Raw genomic sequence first — 9,473 nt, 5'->3', positions numbered from 1 at the left:
GCCCAGGCTTTGAAACTCACGTTTTCAGGAAGTGGGCTCTGTTCTTTCTTTTCCTTTTCCCAGTGGATGGTGTTATCTGTATCTACTGCGATTTTAAGCAGGCATTTTATGATTTTATTGTTTGTTTTCACTACACCGCTCAGGATTTTTTTGACTAAAAGATGGCATAAAGGTAGCACAACATTATGTTACTGCCCATGTTATTTCAGAGTTTGGAAATAGATGTTTACCTGAAGTGGAACTCTAGCCATGTGTACATGAAAAGGCACCTTATTCTCATATCTCCCTTTCCAAAGTGTTTTAACGGGGAGTTGGCACCAGTTGTGAACACTTTGGGCTTGGAAATGGGTCAAAAATGTTCTCCAGAAGAACCACTGATAGTTACCGTATTTTTCGCACCATAAGATGCACTTTCCCCCCACAAAACAGGGGGGTAGAAAGTCTGTGCGTCTTATGGAGCGAAGAAAACAGATTATATTTTCCTGTTTTCTTCTCCTAAAAAATTGGTGCGTTTTATGGAAAAGTGCATCTTATGGACCGAAAAATACGGTACCTTTCCTGTGCCCGTTCACGTATTTCTTCTCCCTTCATGCTATTGCTTTTTCTGCCTCCTTCTCTATCCTGGAACATACCTTCTTTTGTTGAGAATTTTGGTTAAATGTGTATTCTCATAACATTAGCAAAAAGTTATTGGTTTGACACTGAGAGAGTAAAATATCAACTTAGTCTATTTACATATATACAGAGAGAACAGACATTCATCTGGCAGCATAACATGACATAATACAACACATAGCATAGGAATAAAGTGATCTGACTTACAGCAGATAAAATGTCCCCTTTACACATGTCTTATGTACAGTTCTGGGACCAATCAGAAAATACATTACTTCATTTTTCCAGTTACACAAAGTTTCATCATGTACCACAGCTGTACAACAGTAAGTCTCCAACCTTGGTACCTACACCTGAATACAATCAGTACAATGACTCAAGTAAAATCAGCCATTTTACTTTCAACTATACAACATTTATATTTAATACATATTCACATCAAAATCTTAACATCTTTTCCACAATATTATCCTAGTCAGTCAGGAATCGTATGATGATATCATATTTAAACATATTTATTTATTTAGTCAGTCAGTTTCACTTTGGCTTGTAAATAAATCCAAAGCAATTTAACACATCGTTTTGAAAAATGACTACTGAGACTGCTGCTAAGGGCAAATGTAGCCAGTTCAGAGCAAGAGTAAAATATTGTACTTTCTTCCCTCTGGATGAGAGGAAGAGAAAGAAATGCAGCTGCTATTGTTGTATTTGTCAACAAAAGGTTTGGTGGTTTCTCCATGACTGCAAAAGCAAGGCACTGACTGCAGCTTACTTTGTACAGTCATACTTTGTAGTGGGTCTTTGGAAGACATTTTAAATTTCTAAAAAGAGAAGTGTGAGATCTCAAACCTGTCAGGATGTCATCTGACCCATGCACTGTACATCTCTTAAAAGATACCTTCCCTAATCATGGATACATGGATGATTTCTGCAGTTGTTCCATGGTGAGTGCTAACTCTGTCATGAACCTGCTCTGGCTGTGCCACTGCTAAGTTGAAAGTCCGGCGCATGCGCAGAGACAGCTGGCCCTGCTTCTGGAAGAGAAGTGAGGCCGCGGTCCCTTCTCTGAGGATGGCGGTGGTGGAGAAGGAAGAGGAGGCGTTGGCAGGACCAGGGAGGGAGAAGGTGGTGGGCAGTGGGAAGGGGGTGGGGGCATCAGTTTTGCTGAAACAAAGCACCAGACAGAAAAAAAGTTTGGCTATTTTGTTTTGGCAAAACGGAATGCACAAACTGAACCATGAACCAAACCACAAACCAGCCTGGTTCACGGGTTTTTGTTTTTGTTTGGTTCGTAGTTTGGTTCGTGCCCATCTCTAAATATAAGCATGATCTGTTCCGGTGTGTGATTAATTTTCTCTTGGATGTTTGTGCAAAAACTTTCAATATCACCTTCTTTAGCATTGGTAATTGGTGCACAGACTTGAATGATGGTGATGTTGATAGGCTTCCCATAGAATATGATGGATACTATTTGGTCAGACTTTGCATCATAGCCCTTACTGCTTGTGTTACATGTTGCCTTAGTATCAGAGCCACTGCATTTCTTCTGAGATTGTCATTTCCAGAGTAGAACAATTCATAGTTGTCTAAATGAAAACATACAATTCCAGTCCACTTTAGTTCACTGACATCAAGCACTGCAATGTTTATGGGTTCCATTTTTTTACAGTTTCCAGTTTACTTCAACTCATACTTCTCATATACCTTCTTCCAACTGTATTGTTGTGATCAGGCTTTCCTTCCAATTCTGTGCACATCAGCCTCTAGATGCCCCTTTGGCTTTAATCTTGCTGTGTCATTAGTGACAGCTATTTGGACTTCTCCTTTGCTCTTCTCCAGTAGCTGATTGAGTGCTTTTCCAGCCTGCAAGTCTCATTTTCCAGCACTATCTCTTGTTTCATTTTTTACACATCACAGAGTTTTCATGGTAAGGAAAGTTCAGCAGGCCTTTATGATTGCCACCTTCTATGCAGAGGTTTATCTTGAGTGCCACCACCAATATCTTCTCCACCAGTTTCACCTTCAGCTACCACTGCTGCCCAGGAGCTGGCCTTAAAGAGGATCCACCTTGGATGACCCTGCTAGGAGTCAAGGCAGTTAATAGAGGCTGGTCTCCTTACAGTTTTGCTTTCAGCTTCACTGACATACTTAAGCCCCTTTACCATGTCAAGGGTGGGAAGGGGGAAACGTAGTAGTAGTAGTAGTAGTAGTAGTAGTAGTAGTAGTAGTAGTAGTAGTAGTAGTAGTAGTAGTAATGACAATAATGATGATGATGATGATGATGATGATGATGATGATGATGATGATGATGATGATGATGATGATAATAATAATAATAATAATAATAATAATAATAATAATAATAATAATAATAATAATAATAATAATAATAATAATAATAATAATAAGCTGTACCCAGTTTGGTGTAGTGGACAGAGTGCTGGACAAGGACTCAGAAGACCTGACTTGGAATCCCTACTCAGCCACCGGGGGTGTAAAAGTGATAAAACCTCTCCTTAAATGATAGCGTGGTGGTTTAGTGATCTGGCTGCTGTGTCATGGGTTGGGGGTTCAATTCTCCCCATCTGTGTCTCCTTATCAGGGGTGGACTTGATGATCCATAAGGTCCCTTCCAGCAATTTAGTTCTAAAATTAATATTACTATAGATATCTCAGTTGCTTTGAAAGCCCTATTAGTCACTACGAGTTGGTTCTGACTTGATAGCACTTAAATAACTAAAAATGCTATCGTGTCAATTCGGACTTATGATAACCCTTTTTCAAGGGGGCCCATATGGCTCCCTGGGGGGTCACTGGAACATTTGAAGGAGGCCAGACTGGAAACTGTTATTCACACACCACCTTATAAAGTTCATTGTGTGACTGATACAATCCTGATTCAACCAATATTTCTTTTATATTGTATTTATGGCCTTGCCCCCCCACCCCCCAAGGTTGAGAATGGCTGGGATGGACTAAGGATGCTGTTACATACAGCACTGATGTTACCTGTCTGTCATGGGTTTGGAGGGAAAAGTTCCATCCTATGGGGAGTGGAAGGCGGGACATCAGGAGGAGGGGCTGTACTGTATATATATGTGAAGCCTGTGTGGTGAAGTTTAGGAGACGCTGGGATGTGAAGACGAAGCAGCAGCTGGGAAGAAGAAGCTGGTGTGGGAGTCTGTGTGTCAGACAGGGTACTACTGTGTGTCAGTACCAACCTGATAGGTTCAGGTGTCTGTATGGTTAGCCAGAACTGATAGGTTCAGGGTCTGTGCTTCAAGTTAAGTGTTCTGTGTGAACCAAACTGTGTGTATGTATGAGTGAAACTAAGCCACGTTACTATATCTTATTCACATAATCCTTTTATTTTCCCTGTGTGTTGTTTTAAATAAACCTTATTCTTTTATTTGTTGAAAATCCATCCCTGGTCTGTGTGACTTCTTATAGGGAATGGTTGGTGGCAGCTTAGTTAACGTGTGGCAGATCCCAGTAGGTCTGGGTTTGTCACATTGATTGGTGTCCAGCGTGTGGGATACGACTGGTCCAGTTGTCCAGCGGTCCAGCAAAGCCTTGGCAAGTGTGCCCAGAGCAAGGGGGGTCTAGTCAGGGACAATCTGAGAGCACGTAGGTAATCTTCTAGGTGTACCTCACGGGGGGGGTGCACTAGTAGAAGAACGTGTAACCTCAGATTGGGGACTAGATTAGGGAGCTCTGAGGCAGCCTGTTTTGGCGGGAAAAAAGCTGAGGCAAAACTGTAAAGTAACAGTGATCTAGCCTGCCTGCTGAGAGGCCCAGCAGAGGGGGGTAGACTCCGGCTGGTTACAGTTGCAAGTAGTGCTGAAGGACAGCAGCAATCTATAGGGAAAGCTGGTTCTGAGGCAAAAGAAAAAAAAAAGTGGTCGTTTTATTTTGAGGCTTGACTTTTTAAAGCAGCTTGTTCTGGGGGGGGGGATTATGCCCTTGACTCGAAGCCAAATGGCAGAAATGGGTGAAGTGAAAGACCCCCAGGTAGACCAAGGTTCTGAGGATGAATTTGGCTCAGTGCAGGGTGACAGCACAGGAGAGCAGAACCCAGAACTCAGAAAATTGCTCCTAGCCCAACAGCATGAACTGAGGGTGAGGGAAATGGAGGAAAGATTAGAGAGAGAAAGAATGGAGGAAAGAGAGAAACAAAGGCAGTTTGAAATAGAGAAAATGGAAAGAGAAGAAAGAATAGAGAGAGAGAAAATGGAAAGAGAAGAAAGACTGGAGAGAGAGAAAATGGCGTTTGAATTAAGAAAATTGGAACTGATGAATCAGAACAATAATAACAATAGGGATTCTGAGGGAGGCCAATTGTCTAAAGCTGACCTGAAGAAATTCCCTGTGTACCACAAGGGAGATTGTCCTGAGGTGTTCTTTTCCTTAGTGGAAAGAGCGTTTGTGGACTTCTCAGTGAGGGAGACTGAGAAGATGACCATCATGCGATCTTTAATCAGTGGTAGCCTGGCTGAGGTTTATTCAGAGATGCCACAGGAACTGATGAGAGATTTTGCAGAGTTTAAAAAACTGGTGTTTGCAAGACATGGGATAAATGCGGAACAGCTGAGGCAAAGATTCAGGTCCCTCACAAAGAAACCAGAGCAGACTTTTACCCAAGTGGGGGCTCAATTGGTGAGGCTGCTTGAGAAATGGCTATCTCAGGAGGGGACAGAGACCTTTCAGCAGCTCAAAGACTTGATAGCGCTGGAACAGTTCTATTCAGTCCTGCATGGGGAACTGAAATTCCAGGTGAGGGAAAGGAAACCAAAATCTGTGGCAGAAGCAGCCGAGATCGCAGATTTTATTTACCAGATAAGAAAACCCTTAGGTGCTGAGTGGAAATCTGTAGATAAACCCAAAGAAACCTACAGCAAGTACTCTCAGGGACCAGGGAAAAGCCAGCAAGGGGGAGGGGCCCATGGTGAAGGGAAGCCCTCAGACATGAAACTAAGACCTCAGATTTTGGAGGGAAGACCAAAACAAGATGAGAAAGACTCAAAATATAGCAGAAAATGTTATTTCTGTCAGGGAAAGGGCCATCTAATCTCAGAGTGTGAGAAATTAAAGCAGCTAAAAGGAATTGTGCCTCAGGATTCGAGTGGAACCAAGCCAAAAGCTGTGTTCTGTGTCCAGAAAGAGCAAGGCTCATTGTCACTGAGGGAGCCTGTTGCCATGGCTACTCAATCTGGAACGGCTACATCTGCTGATCAGGCTGAGGAAAATGGTCCTCTTGTAGAGGTCAGGCGCTGCCTGCTGGTGAGAACAGATTCTCAGTTGTTTGAGACAGCAGGGGTGGACGTAGGAATACTTGACCGTCAGTATCGGGGGCTGCGGGACACTTGTTCTCAGGTGACCCTGTGCCATCCAGATATTATTCCTAGGGAATATGTAATCCCAAATGAGAGCATGAAGGTGGCAGGGATTGAGGGGCAGGTGATCTCTCTGCCAGTCGCGGAGGTACCTGTCAACTTTCAAGGCTGGAGGGGAGTTTGGCGGCTAGCAATTTCATCGACTCTGCCAGCAGCCGTGCTCGTGGGAAATGACCTGGCTGAACATGTGAAACGGGTGCTAGTGATTACACGTTCACAAGCCACCACGGGGACAGTTCAGGGGGGTAATGATGAGCCAGAGACGGAAGCAGAGGGGAGTTCAGAAGCTGTGGTGGAAACCTTAACCACAGACAGCAGATTTGGACAGGAGCAAAAGGCAGACGCCACTCTCCAAAAGTGTTTTGAACAGGTGACTGACGCCCAGCTAACACCTGAAACCCCAGTGAGATTTCTGGAGAAAAAGGGGATTTTATATAGAGAGACCCTGAGGAATATCTCAAAAGGGGGAGATGGGATCAGAAGTCAGCTGGTGGTACCTGAAAAGTATCGCCCCATGATCTTACAAAGGGGGCACTCTGACATGTTTGCTGCACACTTAGGGGTGAACAAAACACAGCAGAGAATCACACAGAATTTTTACTGGCCTGACATAGGGAAGCAGATCAGGGAGTTCTGTAAACAATGTGATGTGTGTCAAAGGCAGGGGAATAACCGCGACAGGACCAAAGCAAAGTTGTGCCCTTTGCCTGTGATTGACACTCCGTTCAAATGCATAGGGGTGGATATTGTGGGACCTTTGCCCAAGGCCACAAAGAGGGGGAACAGGTTCATTCTCACCATTGTGGACCATGCCACGAGGTACCCTGAAGCCATACCCTTGACTAACATTGAAACTAACACAGTGGCAGATGCCTTGGTGGGGTATATGTCCAGGATGGGATTTGCCTCAGAAATAATCACAGATTTGGGCGCATCGTTCACATCAAAGCTCATGAAACGCTTATGGCAAATCTGTGGAATTAAGCACAAGGAAACCACTGCCTATCATCCCGAAAGTAATGGGTTAACTGAGAAGTTCAATGGGACTCTAATGCGCATGATTAGGGCTTACTTGGCAGAGAATCCAAACAATTGGGACCAGAAGCTGCAATCCCTTTTGTTTGCTTATCGATCAGTGCCACAAGCCAGTACCGGGTTCAGTCCATTTGAACTTTTATTTGGGAGAAGGGTGAAAGGGCCCCTTGATTTGATCAAACAAAATTGGGAGCAGATCACCCAGGATGACCCACAAGACGTTGTGACATATATAGACTCTTTAAGGAAGGACCTAAAGAGAAACCTAGAGCTAGCAGCAGAGACCCTGCAAGCTCAAAAGGTCAGAAAGAAAGTTTGGGATGACCAGAAAGCCGGGGAGAGGCACTTTAACCCAGGGGAGGGAGTGCTTTGGCCTAGGCTCTGCAAAGAAAACAAACTGCAGCTGGGTAGCCCAGAAGTAAAGTGCTTGGGTCACATGGTAGGGGGAGGAGTGATAAAACCCCTGGAGGCCAAAATAGAAGCTGTTAGTGATTGGCCCAGACCCAACACCAAGGAAAAAGTCAAATCATTTCTTGGGTTGGTGGGCTACTACAGAAAGTTCATCCCGAGGTTTAGCGAGATTGCGGCTCCGCTGACCGATCTGACGAGGAAGAAGGCTGATGACCGCATCCCGTGGACCAGCGACTGTGAGGAGGCGTTCCAGAGGTTGAAGGAGGCGCTCGTCCAGTATCCAGTGCTGCGGGCTCCAGACTTCGACCGGGAGTTCATCATCTACACCGATGCGTCTAACAGCGGGGTAGGAGCAGTTCTGTGCCAGGAGGATGAGAATGGTGACCAGCATCCAGTGTCCCACCTGAGTAGGAAACTTCAAAAAGGTGAGAGACATTTGGCAACCGTGGAGAAGGAATGTCTGGCCATAGTCTACGCGATCCAGAAGGCCAAGCCTTACATCTGGGGAAGACATTTTGTTCTGTGCACTGACCATTCACCACTGCAATGGTTAAAGACAATGAAAACCCACAATAGCAAACTTATGAGGTGGGCTTTAAACTTACAAGACTATGACTTTGAAGTGAAGGTGGTCAGAGGGTCAGTGAACTGTGTTGCTGACGCCTTGTCAAGAAGACCTGAAGAATGAAGACGGCGAAAGAACATGGACTATGTATATATATTGATGACAAAAAGTTAAATGTACCTGTTTTTTGAACTTGGTTTGTATGAATAAAGGTAAATTGATGTAATGTATATGGTAAATGTGTAAATGCCTAATTGCTATGGTTAACTTAGAATGTAAGTATAAGTAAGTATGATATTGAATGTATAACTGTTGTTGTGTGTTTTATCCAGGTTGTTTTTTTGGGAAAAAGCACCTTAGCTTTCCCCCTACAAAACAACTTATAAAGAGGGGAGGTGTTACATACAGCACTGATGTTACCTGTCTGTCATGGGTTTGGAGGGAAAAGTTCCATCCTATGGGGAGTGGAAGGCGGGACATCAGGAGGAGGGGCTGTACTGTATATATATGTGAAGCCTGTGTGGTGAAGTTTAGGAGACGCTGGGATGTGAAGACGAAGCAGCAGCTGGGAAGAAGAAGCTGGTGTGGGAGTCTGTGTGTCAGACAGGGTACTACTGTGTGTCAGTACCAACCTGATAGGTTCAGGTGTCTGTATGGTTAGCCAGAACTGATAGGTTCAGGGTCTGTGCTTCAAGTTAAGTGTTCTGTGTGAACCAAACTGTGTGTATGTATGAGTGAAACTAAGCCACGTTACTATATCTTATTCACATAATCCTTTTATTTTCCCTGTGTGTTGTTTTAAATAAACCTTATTCTTTTATTTGTTGAAAATCCATCCCTGGTCTGTGTGACTTCTTATAGGGAATGGTTGGTGGCAGCTTAGTTAACGTGTGGCAGATCCCAGTAGGTCTGGGTTTGTCACAGATGCAAAATGCTTTAGAAGGCATAAACAGACACAAAAAGTTGGTAAGTGCACACAAGCACAGTAATCTCACTTTGGAAGATGAGGAGAACAAGATAAATCTGCAGCCTCGGCAAATGTTGCCAGCTGCCTGCCAGGGACGGAGACTTCTAAATGGAAAACACTCCGTATGTTCATTCAGTCATCAGGCTAACTCATCTGTTATCTCAACTTTGTGTAGTTTCCTTTCCTGAAAAAAAAAGATTGGGGCCAGGGAGTGAGGAATCACTCTTTTCAACCTCACAACAAAATTTCTGTGCACAGGATTTCTTTTTTCTTTTGGCCTCAATAATCTGTTGGAAACGTCAACAAGATTTCTTGTGGCCATTTCCCCCCCCCCCCCAGATTAAATGCTAAACAATGCAAATTCACTACAATTCCTGCACAGAAAGGCATTTTTCCCCACAGAATTCATTTGGAAAGTACTGAAGAAACACCTAGCTGCACAGGATTATTACTGCATGTAACAGTTTCCAGGATTCTGTAGGAAGGA

This window comes from Pogona vitticeps, chromosome 2, assembly GCF_051106095.1.
Source record: "Pogona vitticeps strain Pit_001003342236 chromosome 2, PviZW2.1, whole genome shotgun sequence".
Taxonomy (NCBI): domain Eukaryota; kingdom Metazoa; phylum Chordata; class Lepidosauria; order Squamata; family Agamidae; genus Pogona; species Pogona vitticeps.
The sequence above is the reverse complement of the archived record's forward strand: the minus strand, read 5'-3'. Positions refer to the sequence as shown.